Source organism: Chionomys nivalis, chromosome 26 (genome assembly GCF_950005125.1).
Source record: "Chionomys nivalis chromosome 26, mChiNiv1.1, whole genome shotgun sequence".
In the NCBI taxonomy this organism is placed as follows: Eukaryota; Metazoa; Chordata; class Mammalia; order Rodentia; family Cricetidae; genus Chionomys; species Chionomys nivalis.
Window position 1 is genome coordinate 15,209,421 of NC_080111.1, and position 26,279 is coordinate 15,235,699.

The 26,279-nt window shown below is 43.0% G+C and overlaps 1 protein-coding gene across 2 annotated transcripts in view; it reads left to right on the forward strand.

The window, feature by feature from the left end:
- Positions 1–272: 272 nt before the first annotated feature.
- The window catches only part of Lpin2 (lipin 2), a 70,427-nt gene continuing 44,420 nt past the window's right edge, over positions 273–26,279 (forward strand). Inside the window, exon 1 of one of the 2 annotated variants that reach the window (XM_057758497.1) lies at positions 273–456. The gene's annotated coding sequence lies outside the window, so the exon portion shown is untranslated. Of the gene's footprint in view, positions 457–1,423; positions 1,471–26,279 lie in introns of those variants that run through there. The other variant, XM_057758498.1, reaches the window with a different exon arrangement.

Here is a 26,279-nt window from a genome sequence, read left to right on the forward strand (position 1 = left end):
TGCAGTGATCAGATCTACGTGCACTCGTGTTACATGGGCATAGCGTTTCCACACCATCATGCAACGGACCGTGTTGCACTCTTTTTGGCTGCTGGGCTCTGAAACCCCGCGCAGCGCCGCGAGGTTGCCATAGGGACCAGAGGAAACTTCTAAAATGACTCTTCCGTGGCCCGCGCCAATGACGAGCTGCTCTCTCCCGGCGGGGCCCGGGGCCCGCGGCGCGCGTCCTGCGATGGAGGCGGAGCTTGAGTCACGTGGGCGGGGCGGGGCGTGCGCGCAGCCCACCGCCAGCTCGGCCGCCGCCGCGGCCGCGTCCCATTCATGAGGCCCGGCGGGCTCGGCTGTGGCCCGTGGCTCCCGAGGCGGCGGCCCCGCCCCCTGCTCGCCCGCTTCTCGCCGCCACCCGCCCGGGGCGAGCGACCATCCGACGAGTGATTGCCGCGCGCGGTGCCGCAGGTAAGCGGGCCGGGGACAGCACCGGGGGTTCTCGGGGGCTGCTTCCCCTCTCGCGGCCTCGCCTCGCGTGGGCCACGTAGCCGCTGCAGCGCTTCCTGAGGACGCGCGGGCGTCTGAGGGGACACCCCCCACTACCACTTTAGCAGCGGTCCTCGGGGCCCAGCGCGGCGCGGCAGGGGGATGGCCGCCGAGGTCGTGTCTGCGCCCCCCCCCCCGGGCCTGGGGGAGGGGGCACCGGCTCGCGATCGCGGCCATCCCCCTGCCGGGGCTGGCGAGGTGCTGTTATTCCCCCAGGCGGTTGACTCGCCCGCTTCTGGCTCCTGCAGGCCGTGGACCAGGTTCAGATGTGAGTAGCCTGCTGCCCTCGACCCTGGGGGCCCTGGAAAGGTCCTGATTGGTGTGGGAGCCGGAGCTCCGCGGCCCAGTTTTGAGCGCCGCGGATCCACCCCCAGCATAAGAAAATTATTTTCATTCAAATTTAGGATGGCTTTTCGAAGACGTAATTATGCAAAATGAGACTAGCAAGATCGCCCTCGCTTTCAGAAAGTACTGGAACGCTGGATACTTGGAGAGGCTCTGGGATTACTGAACAAGCGGCCACACGTATTTTTAATGCATATCTGAGACTTTAAGAAATTAAAAATTGAAACCGAGTCTCCTGCTTCGGTGCTAAAGCTGTTTTGCCCAACAGTAGGGATCCAAGTTAGGTTGCTACTGAATCTCGGCTCACTAATTAACAGTATTTTGCTAATACACGTTCAATTTTGAAATCTATTTTGGGATCATTTGCCAGTTATTTAGAGTATGCGTCGATCTGACGTTGATTGTTTTCACTGGCTTAAGACAGGGAAGTGTGGCAGGTGACTGGGTTAGCACAGCCAGCCACCAGGCGGAGGAGGAGACAGGTGTTGTTAGCCCTTGTTGGGCTGCCCTGCCCACTGAGCACGTTCACAGCACCGATGGAGTGGCCACCAGCTGGCCAGACCCAACCGGAATTAAAAAGAACAAAGCTACGTGAGTGTCGGGCGCTGTGGGTGGCTTCTTCTTCCCAGTTAAATGTATTCTTGGTTGTGTTTTATCGGACCCAAGGATCTTCTTGTTGAAGTGGTAGCAGGCATAGCCGTGGGACGCTAGAAATGAAATGGTTGGTTCCACTTTCGTATTTGGCACAGTTGAGATTCAACAGAGAAGTCCTGTACTTAGAGACTCTGGGAATGGGAGCCTTTGAAAGCCCCTGAAGGGGCCAAGTGCAGTTAAGAAGTGGATAACAGGGTACCCGGGGCTTTGTTTCTTGTATAACTGTATGCTTGCTCTCATCACTTGAAATTGTGAATTTGGTTTATTGATTGGTCCATATCCTGCACTGGGCACAGAATCTCTGCTGTGTCAAGACTCCAGTAGCTGTTCATTACCAAGTACAGAGGCTGGCTTTTTAGAAGACCTTTGGTGGGGCTGGTTGAACATAGGAAGCAGCAAGCAGTTTGTCCTTGTAGGTCACTGGGAGTCCATGGATCTTCCCTAAATGATGAGTTCATCACATTTTCTTGGATGGCATGCCACGGATGGGTAATAGTGGTGCTGCTGCGGGTCAGAGGTGGTCTAAGGTTAAGTTAGGCCAATGAACATTACCGTGGACATTTTGTAGTGTTTAAATATTAATATTCAACTTAAATATAGCACAGGTCACTGTGTGAACAGCTCTTCTCTTCAGTATTGAATGCATAATATACATCAGACCTGGAACATTGAACTGGAATCATTCTTGCCAGGAGGTAGACTGGGCTGCCTAGCAGTCTGTCGACAAGTTTTTAAATCTTAAGTCTTTGTGTCTTTTAATTTAAATCCTTTCTACTTACCCCAGGGACTGTCACTTTTTGTGTCTTTGGGCGTAGGGGCTGTAGGACCTGTACCTGCTCTTTTCAGTTGGTAGGCGATGTTGTACGAGTATTTTTGGAACTTTGCTTTAGCTGTCTCTGCTTCCCTTCCTTGCTAAATTAATACTTTTGACTTAGATGCAGGATCTCTGGACCTATGGCTTGCCTTCATGGTGAAATAGTTTTGTAGTCGGGCCTGCGGTTGCCTGAATTCTATAAAAATTATGTCTCAGTAAACATTGGAAGAGCTTAAAGATACAGTGTGGGGTGACTGCTCTCTGGTGATACCTTGAGGATAATAGTTTTGGGGGACAGTCTTGTATAGGTAACTCAGGCTTTGAACTTTGCATTATATGCTACCATGGTTAATTTAGGAGGTTTTGGGACTTGAACCCAGGGCTTTGTGCATACAAGGCAAGTTCTCTACCAACTGAGTTATATCACAAGTCTCTTGTAATAAAGTATTTGAATAAATTTTCTTATTCGCCTTGCTAACAGTTGATGGCATCTGTCTCCCCTATCATGGCCATAGGTGAATGTGTGCACTTGTGTGAGTGTAAACAGAGAAAGGAGTCACGTGTTACCTTATGTCATATTCTTTTGGGACAGGGTGTCTCCTGGAGGTCATGTTTTCAGTTACACTGGTAAGCCCCAAGTCTGCTGCCTCCACTCCCCCGCCTGCCCGCCCCCCCCAGCCTGTCCCCCTCCCCCAAGGCTAATAGGTGTGTGAGAGACCAGTGGTGCTGGGATCTCAATCCCGATCTTCATGGTTGTAAAGCAAGCTTTTTTAGCTACTGAGCCATCTCCAGCCCCAGCAGTATACTTTAATAACTAAGCACTTTCCACATTTATATGAGGGAAAATCGCTCACTCTTGGGAAGCACATGAAATCAGTAGGGGTTTCCCAAGTGCTGGTAACAACCTGGATACAGTAGTGAGCTGGCCAGAATACTGCCCTGCCATTCTCGTCTGCTACCCTCACCTCCCCCTGTTCATTTATGGCTGGAAGCTTGAGTTGATGCTCTCCTCAGTCTGGAAGGAGATAGAGGACGGGAGAAAGAAAAGAAGAAAGCCTATGGAGATTGCCACAGCTGTAATCCCCGCACTCTGTGATCCTGAGGCAGAAGGAGCACCAGTTCCAGGCTCAGGTAGCCTGGGATACATAGTGAGACTTTATCTCAAAACAAACCAACGAAGAATGTGTTAGGCGATGAACTGTGTTACCTTGTAACCTTGTGATGTGACTCAGGGCAACATGAACAGGTTTTAATTTGATCATTGATTACAGCTGAGTCTTGTTTTAAACAACCATTTACATTGGCTTATTTGTGTACCTGTATTCAGTGTTAATCCACCCTGTGGGCTCCTAGGGACCAAACTCAGGCTGTGGACCTTGCTGGCAAGTGCCTTGCTGAGCCATCTTACAGGCCCAAAGACCTTTTCCTTGAAATTGAAAGCCTTTGGATATTAACTTTCAGCAATTTTTTTTAAACATGTGAACTTAGGTGTTAATGATGTCACTAAGAAATGAGGAGAGAAAGAATTCTAGCTTGTATAGCCTATCAACACGGTTCTGTTGTCAGCTCCTCTGACCTCCATTTTACCTCTGCACAAAGCCAAGGTACTATTTGATTGCTAATTCCTTTTGAATTTGGGTCACTGCTGAGAGAGGTGGTGTGGTGGGGGATAACAGCTCTGAGAACATGAGCTTTTAAAAATTGTTTGCAGGGTGGCACTTTTTCTTACTCTTGGAGCTTAGAATTGTGTAGTTTGGTACTTATCTCTCATGACACACACTTTGTGAGCTGTCTGGTGTAGGTTTTGTCTCTTGGCTGCCTTCAAAAGAACAGACCTGGTGGGCATTGGCAGCCAGTGGGCCCTGTTCTCACCCAGCCTTTATCCAGTTTCTCCTTTAAAGCCCTCACTTCTCTAGCAGATTTATTAGCTGTAACTGAAGACTAAATTAAATACCACTGACTATTTCATTTCATGTCACTTGCGTCTTACACCAGATTTCCTTAGCCTCGTGTAATGCTTAGTAATATGTGTATTGTCTCAAGTTTTCATTTGTGTCAACCAGAAGTGTAGATAAAGTGTTAATGGTTTATAAATTCTTAGTTGTTTTCAGCTCCTATCTTTCCTGTTCTAGAATATACAGTGATTCTTAGTTTTCATCTTAGTTCTGAGTTTTCGAGTTTTTCCTCCCCAGATACCCGTGTCCCACCTCCTTGTATTTTGATTAGCTTCTGCTTCAAGCATTAACCCCCTTCGCACGGGATGACATCTGTTACTCTGTGCACTGTGTGCTTTGGGATTTCTCTGGACTCAGCTGTGGATTTTTTGTAGTTGTTAGGGTGAATAACTTGGTCGTCTTAACCTTTCTAACAGTCTGGGTAGGCAAAGCCCCTTTGCCTCTTTTGCTTTCTGTAGACATTGACCTAAAAGAAGTAACATTGAGTCCAAGTTCTGGGGCGTTAGTCCTTGAGGGTAGAGCATAGTGAGAAAGTAGGAGACTCAAATTGGTGGCAGGTTGGGCTGATACCTGTGGAGTGGGTGTATGGAGACAGGATCTGTCAACTGCACGTGCTTCTACCTCAGAGGGGATGGACAGGGAGTGCTGGCAGGGAGCAGAGGCACTTGCTGTAACTTCAGTGCCTTGGGGGATTTTTAAGGCTTGAAGTATTCTCTCATTATTTTTGAAGTAATAGTTAAAGTATTTAGTGGGGGCCTAAAGAGGCAAGAATTGTAAAGTTTACGGAAGATGATTAAAGAGCAGATTTCAACAAGAAGATTCTAGATTGAAAAAAGTATTTGATCTTAGTGGTTACGTTAGTCTTTGTTGTTGTTTTTGAGACAGGGTTTCTCTGTACCTTTGGAGCCTGTCCTGGAACTAGCTCTTGTAGTCCAGACTGGCCTTGAAATTCACAGAGGTCCGAGTGCTGGGATTAAAGGTGTGCACTACCACCACCCGGTTTACATTAGTCTTCTTTATTAGAAAAAGAAGACGAGCTTCAGGTGGGAAAAGCATCCTTCAGAAGTTATAAGATTGGTCCAGGAAGAGAAAGTAGGTGTGTGGTACCAAGTAGCTTTAGTGGCTGTTTGAATTTTTGCTTTTAGCTATTTCTGAAATGTAACGGAAGAAATAGTTGACTCAAGAATATTTAAGGGGCTGGAAAGATGGCTCCAGTTAAGAGCATTGCCTGCTCTTCCAAAGGTCCTGAGTTCAATTCCCAGCAACCACATGGTGGCTCACAACCATCTGTATTGAGGTCTGGTGCCCTCTTCTAGGCTGCAGGCATACACACAGGTAGAATACTGTATATATAAATAAATAAATAAATACTTTAAAAAAAGAATATTTAAGTACCTGGTTTTAAGCCTATAGTACAATGGTTTCTCCCATGTGTCCCACCTTGCCTTTTTTTAAAAAAATAAAAAGTTAACAAAATTTCAAACAAAAAGTTCATTGATGAGGATCGAAATGAATTGTGATCTGATGATTTCCCGCTATGTCAGCAGTTAATAGGAATTGAAGCTTGGATCGGTACTCCTGGAGTTGTGCTACATTTTGTCTCTAGAGGTTGACTGTGTAAACTTGTGGTCTTTATGAAATGAAGTGACTGTAAGTCAGGAATGTCTGGGCTCCATGAAGTGTCTGTGGAGATAAGCCTTCTGTTTAAAGTGATGGCGTTAGTCTTTATTTTCCTTTTTAAACATACCAAAGCGTCTATCTACACATTGTCTCTTTAAAATTTCTTGCCCTTGTTTTCAGTGAATAAGAGGCACCTGTTTGACACTATAGCCATAGCATCCAACTAAATATGACGGATGACTTAAAAGAAACTGTAATTTACTATGTATTTCGGGCTTATTAGGAAGTATTGATTTTTCAGTTGTAGGATTTTCTAATGGCTCACACCGGCATGACCGGAATGTGGGGTTTCAGTATGCTCTGTCCACTAAGCGTAGTCCTTCAGGCGGTAGAGATGCCTACTTCTTCGTCTCTTCTAAGGCTATGTCTTAGTGTCTATAAAAACTTGTGATTGCTACTGTAATCTCTTGATTGAGCACCTTCTTTGGGAGTCATTGTACTAAGAACTTTATACTTTGTGTCTTAGGAGTCACAACAATCCTGCTAGGCAGAGATAATAGCCCTGTTTTCTATGTGAGAATCCTGAAGCTAAGAGGTTTCCGGAAGGCCATGGCAGTCGCCACCCTCCATTGCCCTTGCATTCCTGGCCACACTGCCTGAGGATTTACAATTCGTAAGCATTTATTTGACATCTCTAATCAATTTTAGGAATCTGTTTTTATTTGCATTCGATAGAATAAAGAAACTTCTTAATGCCAGCATTTATAAATGGTAATAGCAAGCATGCATCTGCTGTGGAACCTTAGGTTTCTCTAAAGCATTTGTGTGTGCAATGATTGAACCAGGGAGAGAAAACCAGCTGGGAAAGTAGTGGCGTTGAAGAGGTCACCATGCCTGCTCGTACCTGCTCTGGAACGAGTTGATGTTCCCTGCCTCCCGACCACTGGGCGGAGACTGGGCCAGATGAAAGCTGTTTTTCAAGAAATGGGACCTGTGAATTCAAATACGGGAGGTGGGAAGGAGGAAATCATTGTTGGACTGTTTGAGACAGGCTCTGAGTAGCCACGGTGCTGCTGCCTTGAAGTAAATTTGACTGTCCCTGAGCTGAGGGTATATACTATAGCCCCTTCTTTTCTGGGTCCCCACTGTGCAGAAGGAGTAAAGGTCAGCACTGGATGGAGTGAATCTTTGTTCCATTACGTGGGTACCCAGCTGAGACCGCAATACAGTGGAGCGTGTATTCACATGCTCAATAAACAGTCTTGTCTTTAACTGGTACTTCTTCACTGTATCGTTTGCCTTGCTCAGTACCTACATGTGCAGGTAAGGTCCCTGTGATGGAGTTTTACTCCATATAATAGAATAAATGACCTAAGAACCTTTAATAAAAAGAAATATATTCAAAACTATGACTACACTTAAAATGTATGAGCATATATTTATTGTGCAAAATAACTGATTTCACTATGGCATTTTCTCATGCATACTTTTGCTACCTAGTTGACTCAGTTGTCTCTTTGGAGAGCTGCTTGGCTAGTTCTGATGAGTAGATGAGGGTATATGTTAGACCATATGTTAGACCATATCTACATAGAAGTCGAGAGGCCAGGTGCAGGCTGAGAACTCCAGCTGGACTAGATGCCAGGGTTGAGAGTCACTGGGCAAGGGGAAGTTGCTTCTTTTGTCTGAGAGTATCTTGCAGTGTAGTTGGGGAAATGAGCTAGTTATCTTAGATACAAAGCAGAGTTTTCTAAACAGGGTATTGGGGATCAGGAATGGGATTCAGTTTGGGAGATTGGAAGTGAAAAGCAAGAGAAATATCTTGGAGAGAGTGCTGTGTTTATATTTTTTAATGTGCAAGTGTTTATTTGAAGGATTGTTTTATATTTTAAAAAAACATTTTGTGTGCTTGCATAGAATTTCTTCCTGGACTCTTAACCTTCTTGTGTCAATGTGAGCATCTCCATGAAGGACTGTCTGCCTCAGGCTGGCTGTGGGGGAGTCCGTGGGGTTGTCTTGGTTGCTTTAATTGGTGTGGGAAGGCCCACCCTGAAAGTGGACTATACACCCTCTGGTGTGAGGCCATGAACTGTGTCAGGGTGACAACTTCTCAATGAAGCTGTCCAATATTTTCTCAATTTCCTCTACTTATATTTTCATAACCAAATATTGTTCACAACTAAGCGTGTGCAGTGATTTTACTATTCACTACACATGACGTAAATACTCTGGCGTGAACAGTGTATGCTGGCTTCCATTTCTGAGGACACTATCCAACTGTCCTGAGTGTCGCTCATCTTTCCTCTGCTGGGGCCCTTGTCCTAATTCTTTGCTCATTTTCTCTCTAGTTTTTGGAATTGTTACTTTTGAGAGGTTAACTAGTTTTTGTTTTTTTTTAAACTTTCTGTGTTTTTCTTTTTCCCTTCTGATTCTTTCTCGCTCCTCCTACTTCATCCCTTTTTAAAGTGTTTAACTAACTATTTTTTCTTTATTTCTGAAGTGTCTTGTTTATGACGTGGTGTGTGTGCGCCCTCAGACCAGGCAGGGTTAGGAACTAATTGGAACACCTGGGAAATACCTGCCCCACTCCTGACTTGTTTGTTCTCGCACCTGAATAGGAAACAGGTATGTCGCCAGAGTCTGAGGCCAGAGGGCTTGAAAACCAGAGAATCCAGGTGCCTGTTAGTAGTCCCTGAGGCTTCTCCCTCTGTGGAGAATCCTCTGTTGCACTGTCCTCATAAAGTTGAGGTGACTAGCTGGCACTAGGTTCTGTTCCTCTTCTGGGAACATGGGATTCCCGAGGCTGTTAGCATGTCTGTTATGATTGCCTTTGGTGCAGCCCTCAGCGTTGTAGGGATCACTTCATCCTCTGACATTTTCAAAGACCTTGACAATTTCAGTTTGTTATTACCATTGTTGAGATGAGGACTGGACAGGAGCTGTCTAACTAGGTTGGTCTTGAGCTCAGTGGGCTTCCGTGATCTTCATGTCAAATAGCTGGGGCTGCAGGAGTGCACACCACATCTGGCTGACCTCAGCACCTTTAGAGAGCTAGTCAGTCTTTTGTAGGATGTTTCATTGTTAGAGTTTGCCTTACAGTTTTCTCATGATAGGACTAGGTTACGACTTATTAAGAGGAAGACCATGGAGAGTAAAGTACCATAATTTGACTTAATAATGGCCATGGCCTTGATCACCAGGCTGAGGTTGTGTTTGTCAGATTTTTCTCCACTGAAAACCTAATCTGTATTTTTAAAAGATTTTTTATTTTATGTGTATGTGTGTTTTTTCTGCATGTATGTGTATACACCATGTGTGTGCCTGGTGCCTGTGGAAGTCAGAAGCGGGTGTTGGATTCCCTGGGACATCATTTTGTCTTGATTATCTGTAAAAGTCTTCTGACTGAGTTAAGGTTAACACCTAGAACTCAGAACTTAGATTTCCTGTTTTGGAGGACACACTCCAACCCCTGATAGCATCATGGAAGGATAGGTGTGCTGCTGTGTGAACTTCGCAGGGTGTCTACTCACAGGAATATTTTACAAGGAAGAGCGGAAAGAAAGCCCTTAGGAAATGATTCTCAGATTTTAACTGGAGATTTTTGTTCAGTCTTGTGTAACTGCTAACATTTCTGCTGATTCTCAGATTTTATCAGCTGAGCATTGCAGTCACCGCGTGCTTCATTCTTGCTTTCTTTCTGAAGTAATTCAAAGGGTGGCCAAATTGAAGAAAACAGCGTCAGGGCCTGGTTCTACAGAATTAATCTTGTCTCTTTTACAGGATAGTCATGTGACCAGAGCTTGTCCCTGTGTTTCCCTTGGGTCTTTATTTTCAGGTGGCAGCCTTCGTGGACTTGTGCTTTAAAATACCCTGCCATATGTCTTCTTACTTTGGTCTTTCCAGGGCCTTCACCTAAAGCAGCCTCTCCCCTCCCTCCCTCCCTCCCTCCCTCCCTCCCTCCCTCCCTCCCTCCCTCCCTCCCTCCCTCCCTCCCTCCCTCCCTCCCTCATTTCCTTTTTCTAACTGTCCTAGTATGAGACTTACTGTTCTTGTTGCCGTCCCTTCTGCTAGCATAAGAACACAAAAGTGAGTGCAGGTGGCTTGTCTGCCAGGGTTACTGCTTGATCCTAGCCCACAGAGAATGGTGTGTGTGGAACCTGTCAGGGAGTGGAAGGCCTTGAAGTTGCTACATCCATGGTGCTTCACCAACTTGTTGCTCTTGGACCTGCTGCTCCCTTGTTGAGCCCACCTTTGACAACTTGCTCTTACAGCTCCATCTGGAGGGAGAGGTAGCAGACTTTCCTCTTGGATGCTGGGGTTCTGAGATCAAAAGGCAGAAAAAAATTGGAGATATTTGGAAAAAGAAATGAATGTGTATCAAGGGGACACGGAGTTTTGATTGCTTCTGTGCTGTCAACTAAACAAACTGCTGACTCAATGCTTATTTGTGCCTTAAGATTACTGTGCTGCTAACAGTCCCTGAAGGTCTCTCCCACCTGCAGGAGTCATTAAGTGGTGATTGATACCATGTGTGAAGCCACCTTTCTAGTAGAGCTACCCATGTCTGGATTTTACAGTGGCTGCGCATTAGGATGCTGTCTCAAAGGGATTGCTATAGCTTTGACCTCACTAGTGTTCCTTTGCATTTGAGTTAGGTTTAGAGGAGTACAAGCCTCCAAAGAAGTATACACATTTATGAAGTATTGCCAGTGACCCTGCTGTGCAAAGATGTGCAGTTTGCTCTTGGGGTTTCTAGCAGGCACAAAGATTTTGATGACTGAAGGAAGGTCTTTGGAGAACCAAGTAATAGTTGGTGGGGGGAGGCATTGTTCTGTTTGGGGAGATATATGTAAATATGTATGGGGGAGGGCACATAGGATGTGAGAAAACAACAGTTATTTCTGCACCTTCTCTACCTGTTGAAATGGGGGGTATTGTTAGCCATTTTACAGATATCATGTAACACTATTAATCTAAACTTCACTTGTATATCAAATTAGTTCAGGTTCTTAATATTATTCTTTATTATACGTGTAGTGTAAGGAAAGTGTTGGTACTATTAATAAAAATGTAACTGTAGAGGAGGAGGATTAAAAACACAGCCAAGTGTACAAAGACTGTTGTGGTTTTCGTGTGTGTGTGTGTGTTAAACCTAGTGCCTTGGGCATGCTAGGCAACCATTCTACCACTGAGTGACATACCTGGCCCGTATTTTGCCCATGTTATCACCAGTATATAAATTTCAATTATACTGTCATTCTGGAAAACACCTCTCTAAATTATATTTTTAATGTCAGTGGTAGAATGAATATATTTTTTACTTTTCAAGTTTTTGGAAATAGCTAAAATCTTATTCACCAGGTCAGTGGTGGCACATGCCTTTAATCCTACCACTCAAAATGTAGAGGCCAAGGCGTCTTTGAGTTTGAGGCCAGTCTTGTCTACAGAGTTAGTTCCAGGACAGCCAATGCTACAAAAAGAGATCCTATCTAGGGCGGGAGGGGGGGGGTTAAGGGAGAAGACACGTGATCATTCATATAAGAGTAATGAATTAATTTTTTGCCTCATAAGTGTTGTGTATGACTTAATTAAATTGCAGGAGTGCTCTTAGGCATTGATGATCCAGTGGTTTAGCGTGCTGAGCTCTCTTCTCAGAACCACACTGGGTTCCCAGTGCTCCTGTCAGACGGCTCACAAGTACCTGTAACCTCACAGTCCATATGCACATAATTTAAGAATAATAAAAATAAATTTTTGAAAAAGGAAGAATTCTTTCAGTGGCAAAGAGGAACTGATAATGGTTCATTGATTTATCACAACCTTAAGAGCTGACTCAAACACAGCATTCATGTTAAAGAGATTTTGCTGAGATGTAAATGTGATTGAATAGTGTTGCACGCCAAGTTGGAGGAAAGGAATACTCTGGGGAGAGCACCTGAGCGCGCGCAGGCTGTTAGTTTCACCTTTACGGCCATTTCATGTCGTCGTCGGTGTCTTCTGACCCTTTCAATCTCATCCCGCCTGTTTGTGGCTGGAATGTGAATTAGATCTGTCCTGTTGACGAAGAGCTGAAGAGTGGAGGACGATTGATTGAGCTCGTTGGAATGGGAGACTCAAAGAACTGTTGATGTCAGTGAGAAATTAGATTCAATCATTCGTGTGCTTTCTTGTGTTCCCTTCTGAATCATGAGCTCCCTTATGGCAGGGCTCCAACCCCAACCAACCCCAACAGTTATTGGTTAAGTACTGACTGTGGATAGGTCTTGGGGTTATTCGAAGGATAGTTTTGTCCTCCTAGAGGCCAGCCTAGGCTGCCTCGTGAATTCTGCCCGGGCTGAATTGTAAAAGCCTGTCTCAAAGCTAACGAACCAACAGAATAAACAGAACTAACTAAATACATGGATGAACAATGCTGGTGATTCCCAAAGGAGTAGTTGCCGATAGAGGACTTCCAAAGTGATCAGATATTTTTTTTTGTCACAATTTCGGAGAGGGTGCTGCTGACATCTAGTAGTTGGAGGCCTGGGACCCTGTGTGTCTTTTAATTACCAAAGAATTACTGACCCCATATGCAAAGATTGGAACACTCAAATTTAAATTATTAAAAGCGACAAATCCAATCGCTACTCCTATGACCTGGCCTCCATCCCCCTGACCCTCGTCCCACTGTTGTCCTGTCTGTTTGCAGCTGTCTGTTTGGTGTGGCTCAGGACATGCAGGACACAGATAAGAGGTGATCTCACTGATGCTAGCCACCAGTTCTCTGAGGCACGTTGATTATGTGTAAAAAAAAAAAAAAAAAAAAAAAAAAGGTTCCGGGAACTCTGAAAAGAGAAAAGCAGACAGATTTTGTATTTCGGATACTCTGATGCTGTAACACTTTCTAGCATGCAGGGGCCAGGCTGAGAGGCAATGGCCTATAGTAGGAACTGTTTGATCCGTGAATGTTTTATTTCCATATCCACATCTTTAGTGATAGGCTTGCGTGTGTGTGTGCTGTGCTACTTATTTTAAGAACTGTTGTCATATATGTAAAGCCAGGTTGAGCATATATATGTAATGGCTATGCTTTGTTGTTAATTTGACTACTTCTGGCCTTAACTAAAACCCTTGTGAGGAATATTTTTAATTAAATCCTCTGAAGTGGGAAGATGAACTTTTAATCCAGATCTTCTGAGATGAGAAGATCCACCTGATACAATGAAGAGCAAACTGGTTGCAAACAGGCTCTGGAGGTGGTCTGACGTCATCCCCATCTTCTCCACTGTAGCTAGCACCAGTACTTCCGCGCTGATAGTACATAGTTATGTTTATCAGTTGTTTGTGCCCTTCACAAATTTATCTTTTGAGTTCCTCCTGTGTTTACTGTTCAAATGCACTTTGTATCTGAAAGAATTGCTATACCCCTTCCCAAGAAACCATAAACCTGAAAGGTTATTAATGGGATTTCCAGGTTCTAAGTTCTTAGTCTATACTACAGCAGCAATTCATTTCAATAGGTGGAAAAAGGAGGGTTCCTGATACTACTAGTATTTCTTAAATTTTAAAAACTTAATTGTTTGAACATAGTGAAAGAAGTCATAGGAACAAAATTGTCACCAGCTTTTCAGGGAGTCCAGAGACTCTCGAGATGACAGTGTTGTGGAGAACCATCAGGGACAGGAAAGTCCTCTCAGGAGTCCAGGAATGTTTTCTTTGGCCAGCAAACTTTAAAAATTATATTTTAAAATTTGACAATGAGACTTGTAACTCAATACTTTTTTTTTTCTTTAGCCAGGACTCACTGTGTGGTCCAGGCTGGCCTAACTCAAGACGCTTCAGTCTCTTGAATGGTGGATCAAGGGATATGCCATCTCACCTGTTTCTGCAGGACTTCTTGTTTGTGAAATGGGATGACAGCATTACTTAGCATGTCATTCCTGTGCACCGGTGTGCAGACTGAGTTGAGATGAAAGAGCTAAAGGACATTGAAATAAAGTTTTATATAGTGAATAAGCTGTGTGTCTAGGAAAGAGCCAAGGACACCCGTCCACAAACACACCCCACTCACACCCCTACACTCACACATCCCCCCACACCCCCTGTACCCTCACAAGGACACCCGCCCACAAACACACCCCACTCACACCCCTACACTCACACATTCCCCCCACACCCCCTGTACCCTCATACCCCCCACATACACCGCACATTCCCACGGACATGAAACCCACACTCCCCACACAATCCCCACACCCTACAACACCCCCTACACATCCACACCTCCCACACCCTACAAGCCCCCCACATCCACACCTACACCCCATACACACACACACACACACACACACACACTTTGCTTCCCCTGGGTAGAGGCTTTCTTCATTATTTCTGACTTTATTTTATGGTAGCATTGGCCAGAGACTATAGCCAGAAAACGTAATTCTGATCCTTAATTGGACTGTCCAGCTTCCCTCTCTTAATGGGCAGACATGCTTGTAGGCTGCAGCCAGGCCACTCCTCAAAAATATCAGGAGAAAGCATGACCAAGACCATTGGTCAAGAAGGATTAGAGTTCAGAGGCATACATGGTTCAAACTTTCCAAATTGAGATATGGACATGTAATTTTCTAAGGGTATTCCACACCACAGAAGAAATAATTTATTAACCCTTGAATATAGTAGATGAAAATATTGAGCAATCACTTTTTTATTCACCAATAGACAGCAAAGCAAAATGCAAAATGTGCTTTATTTTATTTTTGCCAGACTGGGTGTTAAACCCAGGACCTCATCATGCCTACCACTGAGCTACCTCCTCAACCCCGAATGTGTTCATTTTATATGTAAATGAGGAGTCTTGAAAGAAGTTGTTTAATCTTTGGGAATCATTTTAATACTCCTCCAGGTATCTAATACCTTCTCATATAAAGTTTACTCAAACAACAAATACACTAGGAACTAAAGAGATGACTGCAGAGGCACATAAAGCCCAGGGGACCCTCTGGCTTCTGCTTTGTGTTCTTTTTACACATTCACAGTTGATGCTGTTCTGTTTAGTCTAGAGACTGAGAGAGAGTATCAGGAAACACCGAAACTGAGTACCATACAGCTATTCCCTGATACACAGGTGACAGATGTTGGATGGCCCTGAGAGTGGTAGAGGAATTTCTCCATCAGTCTCTTCAGGTTGTTTTAATAGTTTAAATAGGGAGTTGTGACTAATTATAGCTGTATGAAGAAACTGCTTTAGTATCGACGATCTCTTCAGGATAAGGAAATCCTTATTTCAGGTGAGCTGTGGTTCTTTTTTCATGTGTCACTTTGTCATGAGTGATCTCGAAGCCATAGAATTATTGAAGTGAAGGTTATGGAATTCTCACTCTTTTTTGAGACGTGGTGTCAACTGTGTAGTTTAGTCTAACCTCAAATTTAAGGCAGTACTTCCTCCAGCTTCATTGTGAACATACGGGCATGCATCACTACATTTGCCTTGGGTTTATGGTGCTCTTTGTAATTGCCATTTAAAAATATTCTCATGATAATTTTTTACTAATCAAAATGCAATATTCTCTAGTTTCTTGTTAATACGAAAGGAAAGGATTGTTGTTCTCCAGTGTGAACACTAGAGGGAGTTCAGTCATTTTTGTTCTGAATTGAAAGGAAGACTAGCTTGTAGCCTGAAATAATTTCTGTTGAGTCAACTTAATACAATTTCCTTAGCTGAAATTTTATCATTTGAAGTTTCAAATAAATCTTTATTCATGCTTAAGCACACGACAGCAGTCATGGTGGTGACTGCCTTTAATCCCAGCGCTTGGGGAGTAGAGGGGCAAGTGGATCTCTGTTTTATGTAGTGGGTTCCAGGACAGCCAAAACTATATATAGTGAGACCTTGTCTTTAAAATAAAGAAAAAGAGGTGGAGGGCAGGGGAAAGGAGAGGAAGAAGAAAGAAGCCTTCTACATTGTCCCATGTACTTCTGGGGTTAATAATGCAAAAAACAACACAATGTATATATGCTACCTAGCATCATATATCACCTGTGGAATCGGAACAGGATTCTGATTCTCTGGACATTGTTTTAAACTTTGTTTCTTTGAAAAGTTAAGTTTTAGGTGCTGGAGAGATGACTCAGTGGCTGCTCTTCCAAAGGTTCTGAGTTCAATTCCCAGCACCCACATGGTGGCTCACAGCCATCTGTAATGAGATCTGGTGCCCTCTTCTGGCCTAAAGGCAGGCATACAGGCAAAACACTGTATACATAATCAATAAATCTTTGAAAAAAAGTCTTAGAGGCTTTCTTCCTGTCCCTTCCTCCTACCCTTTCCGCGGAGACAGTCTCATTTTATAGCACAGACTATTGTTGAACTTGCTGTGTAGCCCAGATTCACCTCCTTCCTGAGTCAACCTCTTGAGTGCTGGGGTTGCAGGTATGCACCACCACATCCTGCGCCCCACTTTTTTTTTTGTTTTGAAAATCACTAAAGAGCTAACATAGTAGCATTTCCCTATAGTCCCAGCACTTAAGAGGTTGAGATGGGAGTTTTGCTTGAGCCTGGCCTGGGCAAACTAAGGAGACCAGTTCCAGGAAGTAAAAATTCGTAAAAATGCTGTGCAAAGGAAAGTTCTCAGGATTCAGCTGTTTGTCTTTTAAATGGGGGAGTGGGGGAGAGGAATCTCCTTTAGCCCAGGCTGGCCTCACTAACCCCCTATGTACCTGAGGATGGTGCCAGACTTCCTCATCTCCTTCCCTTCACCTGTGTTGAGACTACAGGCATGCAGCATTCCACCTGCTTTATTTGACTGCTTGCTGGGGATTGAACCCAGGGTTTCCTAAGAGTTAGGTAAGCACTCCTACCGAACTGATGGAAAGTGTCACCAGGTCAGTCTTGGGGGAAACTGTACGTGTGTGTGCCGGGTGTTGTCATAGCTTATCTCTGTTGGGTCCACGGTACATGTTCCTTTGCAGCCAGGACAGTCTGTGAGTTATTCATCAAAACAGTGACACACAGTACTGAGGTGGGCCGGAAAGCCAGCGGCTGCTCTGTTATGTAAGGGGACTTGTAAGGTGAACCTTGCCCAGACAGAGTTGTTACACCCACGGCCATTGCCCCGTGGAGTCTCCCTGCTCTTCATCTGTTGAGCTTCACCCCTGTGTCAGGTCAGCCGCTCTCCTCCGCCCCAGCACATCCTCTCTGGCTCTCAGCTTGGCAATCGAAACAAACAAAACCAAACATTACTGGAGAAACTGAGGGAGTCATGTTCTGTACCTATGCCTTAAGTGAGTGACGTCTGACTAATTGCTTGACCTCTTTCTGGGCCTTAGCTTCCTCGTATTTAGAATAGATGGGTTTTCTCTTTTTCATCTTACGCCACCTTCTGCTTTTCTGCTTTCTTTCTACATATTTTCTTACCCATATCTTATTTCCTCTGCCTCTGACTTTTCATCACCTTAGGTGATTTCTCCTTAATCTCCCTGTTCTGTTTTGCCCCATTCTTCTCCCCGTCTCTCATTTCTTCCTCGTCTCAGAGTGAGGTTTTATTTCTCCTATCTGATGCTAGGGGTCTGGAGCTGCTACCTGTCATGGAGGAAGAGATTGGGAGTTTTCACATGCCATAACGTTTCGGCCATCAAAACTCTTGTCACTTTTCTTGTGAAGGAAGGGAGTTGTGTACTGATGTGTAATTAAATGGCAGGTGAATGCGGACGTACTGTCCTGACAGCAGCTGGGGAATGAATTGAATATGCGATGGGCTTTCCTGTTTCTCGTGTTGGTGAGATTGATTGTCACGTTTTCTTTTGTGGGCAGAGTAGCACAGTACATACGTGAAGGTCAGAGGACGGTGGATGGAAGTTATTTTTAACTCTGACCATGTGAGTTCTGGGGATGGAACTCAAGTTGTCAGGCTTAGTAAGTAAGTGCCTTTACCCACTGAGCCGCCTCCATCTCTTAACCTTTTATATACTATAGCTTCATGGTATGGATCTTGGTGGAGTATTGCTGTAGTTAGCATTTCCATCCCTTTCTTGGTCAAAATTTTTGTTTTAGTTGAAGTTTTTTTTTTTTGGGGGGGGGGGTTCGAGACAGGGTTTCTCTGTGGTTTTGGAGCCTGTCCTGGAACTAGCTCTGTACACCAGGCTGGTCTCGAACTCACTGAGATCCGCCTGCCTCTGCCTCCCGAGTGCTGGGATTAAAGGCGTGCGCCACCATCGCCCGGCTTTAGTTGAAGTTTTAAGGTAAAAGGAAAGGCTTAATAATGTGACGCTCATTAAATGTATGTGTATCCGCTAGTTGATTAGTTAAATACTTGCATAGGATTCCTAGAAATCCTATCATGTTAGGTAAAATGTATTTCCTCCCTCTCATAATTGTCTTACAGCTCTAAAACCAGTGGCATACAACAGAAATTGAATGTGAGCTATATATGTAATTTTAAGTTTTCTGTGAGTCCCATTATACAAAGAAGTAGAGGGTCTGGAGAGATGGCTCTTTGTGTAAGAGAAAGCCTGCTGCGCAAACACCAGGACCTGAGTTTGGGTCCCAGCACACTCACACAAAAGCTGTATGTACATATCTATAGTACTAGCACTGCAGGGACCGAAGCAGGAGGATCACTGAAGCTTAGTGTCAGACTAACTCTAAGTTCAGCGAGAGACCCTGCCTCAAAGAAAGAAGAAAGAACAGCGTAATACAGCAGGATACCTTACTTAGTCTGTTGCATTTGTGCACATCTAAGCATGTGCACCTGATTACATGATGTAGAAAAATCCACAGAATCAATAAAAATACTCAATGCAGAATATGGACTGTCATTTCAACACAGATGCACCACAGTTTTTCACCACCTTTTTTTAATACCAAATCTTTCTAATCTAGTGGCTACCTTCACTCCTAGTTTATTATAGCACTTAGTTCTCACCTGCTTGCAAACTTAGTAGGCATATGTGGCAGGAGGCTATTTATAATAAACTCCAGAGTCTTAGAAAACGGCTTTAATAAAATGTTTTAACTTAAAAATCAAGTATATTTTATATGTGTGTCTGTCTATGTTATGTGTTTTAGGGTTTTAGAAAAGTTTGAATGAGGTTACTTTGTAGTTACTTTGTAGCTGTCCAGGGAATACTAGAATTTAAATATTGCTTTGTCATACTCTTGAAGTCTAGTTTTGTTATTTATAGAGTGCCGAGCCAGGGCCTCTTCCAGATTTGTGAGAAAGACTGGGTCATGCCAGTACAGTGGACTAAAACTACTTAGTAGTGGACTGTAGAAGTCTGGCTGAGCGGGAGACACAGTGATGCCATCCAAGCAGATGTGCATCGTTTCCTCACATGATTGCATGAGTGTTTTCTTCCCTGGGTAGCTGTTTTTATTTCTACAGATATAGATGTGATTGGCTTAAGGAATCATTAACTCAATCCCTGTTCTGTGTGACGGAAGCTGTAGTTGACTGTCTTGCGATTGGGCAGGACTTGGTACCTATCAGTGTAAACACATGGCACAGCCTGCCCCATGCCCCTGCTTATCTTCTTTGGAGAGATGGGGCTGAGGCATTTTGAGCAAATCTCATTGGTAAAGTAGTGTGTGCATTGCTTTTTTTTTTTAAAGACCTGTTTGCTTTCAGTTTTAACTACATCCCTGTCTGCAACAGTTAGCACTTGATGGTCTACAGAATAACTTTCTGTTTGTTGGTGCCTTCAGCTCTGTAGGGCCATGCTTGATAAGCCTCTTCAGTTTTAAGATGTTTTACTTAGAAGATAACAGTGAAGATGAGAAGGCTCAGGAAAACTCATTCAGTAAAACCGCAGGTGTTTATCGTGACAAGGCCCCTCCTGGCATTCTGGTGAGTTCCATTCACCCATGCCTTCATTGCCTTGCTTGAAGCTGAATCTGGGTAGTCCTGAGAAGGATAGCACCCACTAAGTGAAAGTGGTGGCTACTCCTTGTTTGGAAGATATGCTGCCGTGGTAATGTTCTGTCTTTAAAGTGTTCTGTATCACAGAGTGCTTGGCCACCCGCTCTCCCTCTTGCCTTTATGCTATCCTTATTCTGTTTCTTGGTATTTAGTAACTTCCTGCCTAGAGAAGAATGTGGTTGCTTTAAACTGAGAACTCGCTTACAGTTTGATTTCAAAGACATGTATTGAGCTCTGTTCTTGCACCTTAGGGTGGTAGTTGAGGGACTAGAAGTCACTTCAGTGTTACGGTTTTTTATTGTCTTGGTCAAATCTCCTGTAGGCTAAGCTACTATTTGAAACTAGCTTTTGTTTGGGTATGTGATACACAAGAGTGATTGTAGGCTTTCCCTCTTGTGACTATAAACAAACAAAAAATGCTGAAGAGGGGAGGTAAGTTTGAATGTTTTTTATCTAGTTCTCTCTTCCTACAAGGTACAAACTCGAACACAGCTTGTAAAGTTGAGTTCTAAAAGAGTCTGCTTTAAGGAAATAGTTAGGTGGTGTGAAGCTAATATCATTTAACTCTGCCCATGGAGCCTTAGAAAGTGATGCGTTTAAATGCTCATTTTTAGTTTATTGAATTATTTTGGTTTTGTTTTGTACCTGGATCCTAGTATATAGCACAGGCAGGCTGACTGTTCCATAGATTGTCCTTGAACTTACCATCTTCCCGCTTTAGCTCTTCTGAGTACCATGAAGCCCGGCTTAAATCCTTATTTTAAAGTGAGGCCGGGGCTAGCTAATTTTAGATTCAGGTACTCGGAAGCTCCAAATGAAGGTATTGATGTTGCCTTGTGTCTTCTCATTTAATTTAAATTACCTTGATTTCTTTTTTAAAAAAGCGTATGTAGCATGAAGTCAACAAAACAAAAAACAGATTACTTCTGAAATCTCTTAACCTAGTCTATAAGAATGTTTGTGTCCCGTTAGGGGTTTTACTGTGTGATACTTGCTTCTGGATCTGAGATCACTGGTGTCTGTATGCAGATATTTCACTTGCTTGTAACAGCATTATTTGAATATGAATACAAGTTAGATGCTACTGTGGGGGACAACTTTATTTTGAACTCTCTGTTGTAATATAAAGGATACATGCATATGAATTTGTGCACATTAGTCTTAAACATCAGAGGAAAGAATGTGACCAGACTTAATTCTCTGTGAAGTATTTCTAAAAATCACTTAACCAGCACACAGACCTGACTGTATTGCAGTACAAGTTCTTAGACGTCTTGCTGCTGGTATGTTTCAAAGGGAAATCAAAGGTGTTTGCTTAGGCTGCGTTTTCTTAACAGTCCCCTTTGCCATTGATGTTCCCTGAGTCACCACCCCACCCCAAGAGAATTGTCTTAATGGCCAGTAGCTGGCATACTAGATTTGGTATCTGCTTGGTAAGCTATAATGATTATCTAGGAGTTTGACTTTCGAATGAAAGAATCCTGACTTTTAAACTAACCAGAGCTCTAAGTGTTGAACCAGGCATATGGATGGATAATAAGACAAGAAGTCCCCCTTTCCTGGCTACCAGACTTATTGAGGAAGTGGGTTTGGAGTTCCATTTTATAAGTGTGGTCTTTGCGCTCTCTCTCCCCAGCCAGTCCTGTGATGAGCTGAGGTTTCTCCACCTCAACCCCTTCTGTTTTAGAACTAGTGCTAGGTATTTGCTAGCCCAGCAGAGGTCCTTGCACCTGAGAGACTATTCGAGAATACTTACCTAGAGTGTGCCGTGACAAAACCTCAGGCTGCTAGCTTGGTCTTGAAAGAATTGGACACAACTCTCTGAAGGGTCCAAAGTTAAAATATCACCCTTTTAGGAGGGCATTTCTTTTTCAGTGTTTACGTATTCTAGCGTAATTCTACTACATTACAAAATCTACAAAGTTCTGGAAAAGGAAACTATAGGCTTACATAGAGTTTCTGTGTGTGATATTGCATTTTACCTAATTGAAAACAGGGCAGATTTTGTTATTTTTCATTGTTTCATATCTTATTCTAGAACATTTCTTTCCCTCTTCCTTGAATCCAATTTTGTACTTCAGAGGCATTATCTAAATTTCTTATGTAATATCCTGGCCAAAGTTTTTTTTTTTTTTCTTCCAAAAAAATGGTAAAGCAGTCCTGCTGATGTTATTTTTTTTTCTTAAGAGTAACATCTTAGCTCTAATGAAGTTTTGCTTGTTCCTCGTTGCCTTTGGTGGATCATCTTAGCAATAGCAACTTTTCATCTGGAAGGGAGCTTACCTAGGAATCGGGTATCAAGTATGACTTGAAATGCAGAAGCAGAAGATGGTGAGTTTGAGGCCAACCTGGGATGCCTGGTGAAACTGTCTCAAAAAGAAAAAAAACAAAAAAGAGATAAAGAAAAAAAAATCACCTAAAATTACCCCTGGGCAAACCTGAAGAGAGAGTTGTATAACCTCAGAACTGTTATCACCTGCAGAGATTGACCTGAAGGGTCAAAGGGCACGAGAGAACGGGACTGAAGAAGCCATCAGCCATTTATGCTCTCTCATGCTGACAAAGCATGGCCCATGGCCGCTGCAGATGAGCAGCCAGAACCAGAACCCAGGGCGTGTGAGCCCTGCTGAGTTCTGCTGCACTTTCCTTTGCATACATGTATAAATGGGTTTATCAAACAGAAACAGTAGGGAGTCTAAGAACTAGCTTTTGTTTTGTTTTTAGCACAAAAAAGTACATTTTCTGTTTCAGAACCCCTGTCTGGTTGCCACGTGCCCTCAGTCTTTGCTAGCCTTCCTACTCTCCTCAGTTTCCATAGATTCTTGTTCAGTGAGTGCTGGTCAGACATGCTGTTTGTCTGATCACACACACAGATTGGGGGCATACGTTTTTGACAGAAACACCACAGAAGTGATTGGTCTTTTTAGTGAGTTATCCCTTGATTATTTGATGGTAGTATCTGCAGAGCCCTGCACTATAAAACAGTTGTTTTCCTTTATGTAAAAGTGTGGCTTGGGACAATAGTCAGAGAATGTTCAGGTGTTCTGCTTCCCCTGAAACTTGTTTTTAAAATACAACCAGGTTGCCCAAACAAATAACAAACTCAGAATGTCACCAAAACCAGTTGTGTTTTAGTTTTAAGTGTCGCTCTCTTTCTAAAGCAGACACCGTTCTGTCAGACTTATTGATAATACAGTCCTTAGCCGCGAGCTCTTGAGAATGTCACTGAACTTTGGGCCTGGAAGTGTTATGTACTTTTTAAACCCTATTGGTAATTCATGTAGCTCATTGCTATCTGAGCTTTCTCAGGCTACCATCAGATTCAGGGGAAGGACTATCAACCCACAGAATTCACACAGTTGTACACTTTCTCAGCGTCAGCTTCACTTAGCTGTAGTATTTAACTAAGGCTCTTTTTAAGGGGATGAGAGAGGGTGAGAAAATGGAAGACAGGAAGATAAATGAGATTGAATGCATCATTTCCTGGGCCTACAACCTACATAAATGTTAGTCTGTACCTAGGCTAAGACTGTATTTTGACTATAAAAGAATCGTATTGATTCTTGACTTAAAGGTCAGGGCATAAATAGAATTTCCAGTAGAAAAGGATGTTTCAAAAGAAATTGTAAATTATACTACCAGCATATTTGGTAGTTATCTCTGAGATAGAGGATATGGGTATAGAAATAGCTTACTATAATTGGGTGACTTTATGTGAAAGCCAAGGATTGGACTTCTGTGTTTATCTTGGAGATCTTACAGTTATCAATGACCACTACAAAAATAGTTTAGTTGTACAATTATCATATTGTAGTAGAAGGTTTAAGATAGGGTGCCGGGGAAGAAAGTTGAGAACTTGTCCCTTGAAACATATATTTCTGTCTGGCAGTGGTGGCACACACCTTCAATCCCAGCACATGGGAGACAGAGGCAGATGGATCTCTGTGAGTTTGAGGCCAACGTGGTCTACAGAGTGAGTTTCAGCACAGCCAGGGTTACACACACACACACACACACACACACAAGCCTGTGTTGAAAAACAAAGCACACACAAACAAATAAACCTTATATTTCTGATCATAACATTGTATCTAAGCCTACTAGTAATAAAAGGCCTGTCTTTAATATGTGCTACCATGTGGAGAATCTTCATGGCCTTCTAAAGCCTTTTGAGATGTCTTCCTTCACATAGTAAGTTCTTAGATGAAGTGAGAAGACAGTGAGTGGCGTGTCAGAACACTGGACTGCACCTGTTTCTCTGCAGCTGCCTTTCTTCAGGTAGGATGCCTATCCTCTGTGGGCCCTGGTTTTCATACCTAATACAGTCCATGACATACGCCTTGTCTGATGGTGAGAGTAAAATACTCGTTTGGGTCATATGTGATTTGTCATAGATGTACATGAAGTATGTAAGACTTGTGAGTAAATGAAGAATTTTCACTTTAACCATTAGGTACACATCTCACATAGGAACATGAAGTACAGTTAAAACAAGTAAACTCATTTTGAAAATAATTTGAGAAGAGATTTCTTTAACAAGAAACTCCCCTGAGATTTTAAGATACTGGCCTACTTTGGGCGTGGTCTCATGAACTATAGATGCAGATGAAAAGCATGCAGGACCCTTTGGCTCCTGGATTTGGCTCCAGTTCCCTGCTCACACAGGGGACTGCTGATCACTGCTTTTTATGTGAGTCTGCCCCTAAATAAATAAACCTTTATTATACTCCATTCTGGGCTAGTGTGGGACTATTTTACTATAAATTGCAACAGAGCACCTTAAGGAAATCTAAATAGTTGCTACAAAAAGTTTTCACACCTACTTCTAAGCAGTGCAGTCCGCTCCTAAGTGTGTAACCAAATAAAATTCTTTACACAAATATTTGTGTTGGCTTTACCTTGTAATTGTCAAGAACTAGGGCCACCCAGGGCAACCACAGAACAGTATGTAATAGGAGCAGACTGCTAGCTGAGCACGCCTTTAATCCCGCACTCCAGAGGCAGAGGCAGATGGAGCTCTCCTGTGAGTTCTAGGCTAGCCAGTTCTACACAGTAAGTTTGAGGGCAGCCAAGACTACAAAGTGGGATTCTGTCTCTGAAAAAAACAATAAAATAAAAACCCACAACAATAAACTACTAATGCATATAACACTATTAAAAAAAATCTTAGGTGCATTGTGCTAAATACAAGAAATCACTACATATTCCATGATTTTATTTGTGTATTTGTCAGGAAAAGACAAGACTGAGGACAGAAAACATGCTGGGAAGTTGGAGGAGGAGGGCTTACCACAGAGGAGCATAGGGGACTTAGAGGAGACAGCAATCTGATTGTTCTATATCTTGATTACTATGGTTATATAAGTGCTTACTTAAAATACACAGTATCCCAACACCCACGTAACACCTGACACACTTTTCTGGCCTTTGCACACCTCCATACAGACACTTAAACACATATAAACAAATATTACAAAAGAATGAATTTTATTACATGTAAAGTTTATTTTGAATAGTCCCAAGTGCAGATGTTTTTTTGTTTGTTTGTTTGTTTTTTGTTTTGTTTTGTTTTTTAGGATTTTTCAAGACAGGGTTTCTCAGTAGCTTTTTGGTTCCTGTCCTGGAACTAGCTCTTGTAGACCAGGTTGGCCTCGAACTCACAGAGATCCACCTACCTCTGCCTCCCGAGTGCTGGGATTAAAGGCGTGCGCCACCACCGCCCAGCTCAAGTGCAGATGTTTAAAATCTTAAAATTATGTTTCAAAACAGATTCAATATAAACATTTAGCTAAAAATTTTCTTATGCAGATAATCATTCCATTGGCCAATTTAATAATAATTTGATAATAATAGCTTTCAAAATCTTAAAAATCCATTACATATCCTAGTAATTTTACTTCTGTTTGTTTTGTTTTTCAAGACAGCATTTCCAAGTAGCTATGGAGCCATTTCTGGAACTTGCTCTGTAGACCAGGCTGGTCTCAAACTCACAGAGATCCGGTTGCCTCTGCGTCCTGAGTGCTGGGATTAAAGGCGTGCACCACTGCCACCTGATATGTAATTTTATTTCTTACATTTCTCCTTATTATTAGCCAAGTTAGATGTTCTCTGTAACAGCATTGGTAACCTGTTATAGTAGACGTGAAGACCAGGAGTATTTAAGTTGAGAGATTTGAACTAAATTATAAGACATTGTTCTACAGGTGGAAATGAGAAAAAATGGAGTGAACATATAGGTAGGGACATAATTTAATTATATGGAGCTACAATAGCATCAAACAGGGATGGGGAGAACAGGGCTGCAAACGCCCCCATGACCCATGCGTCCTCAGCAGTGCCAGTCTCATGACCTTGTCCACCATGCTCTTTTACTCCCCACTCCCCTTCTTTCTTTGCTCTTTTGGTCTTTGACTTTAAATTTTTATTATTTTTTATTTGTATATTGTGTGTACAGTGCTTACA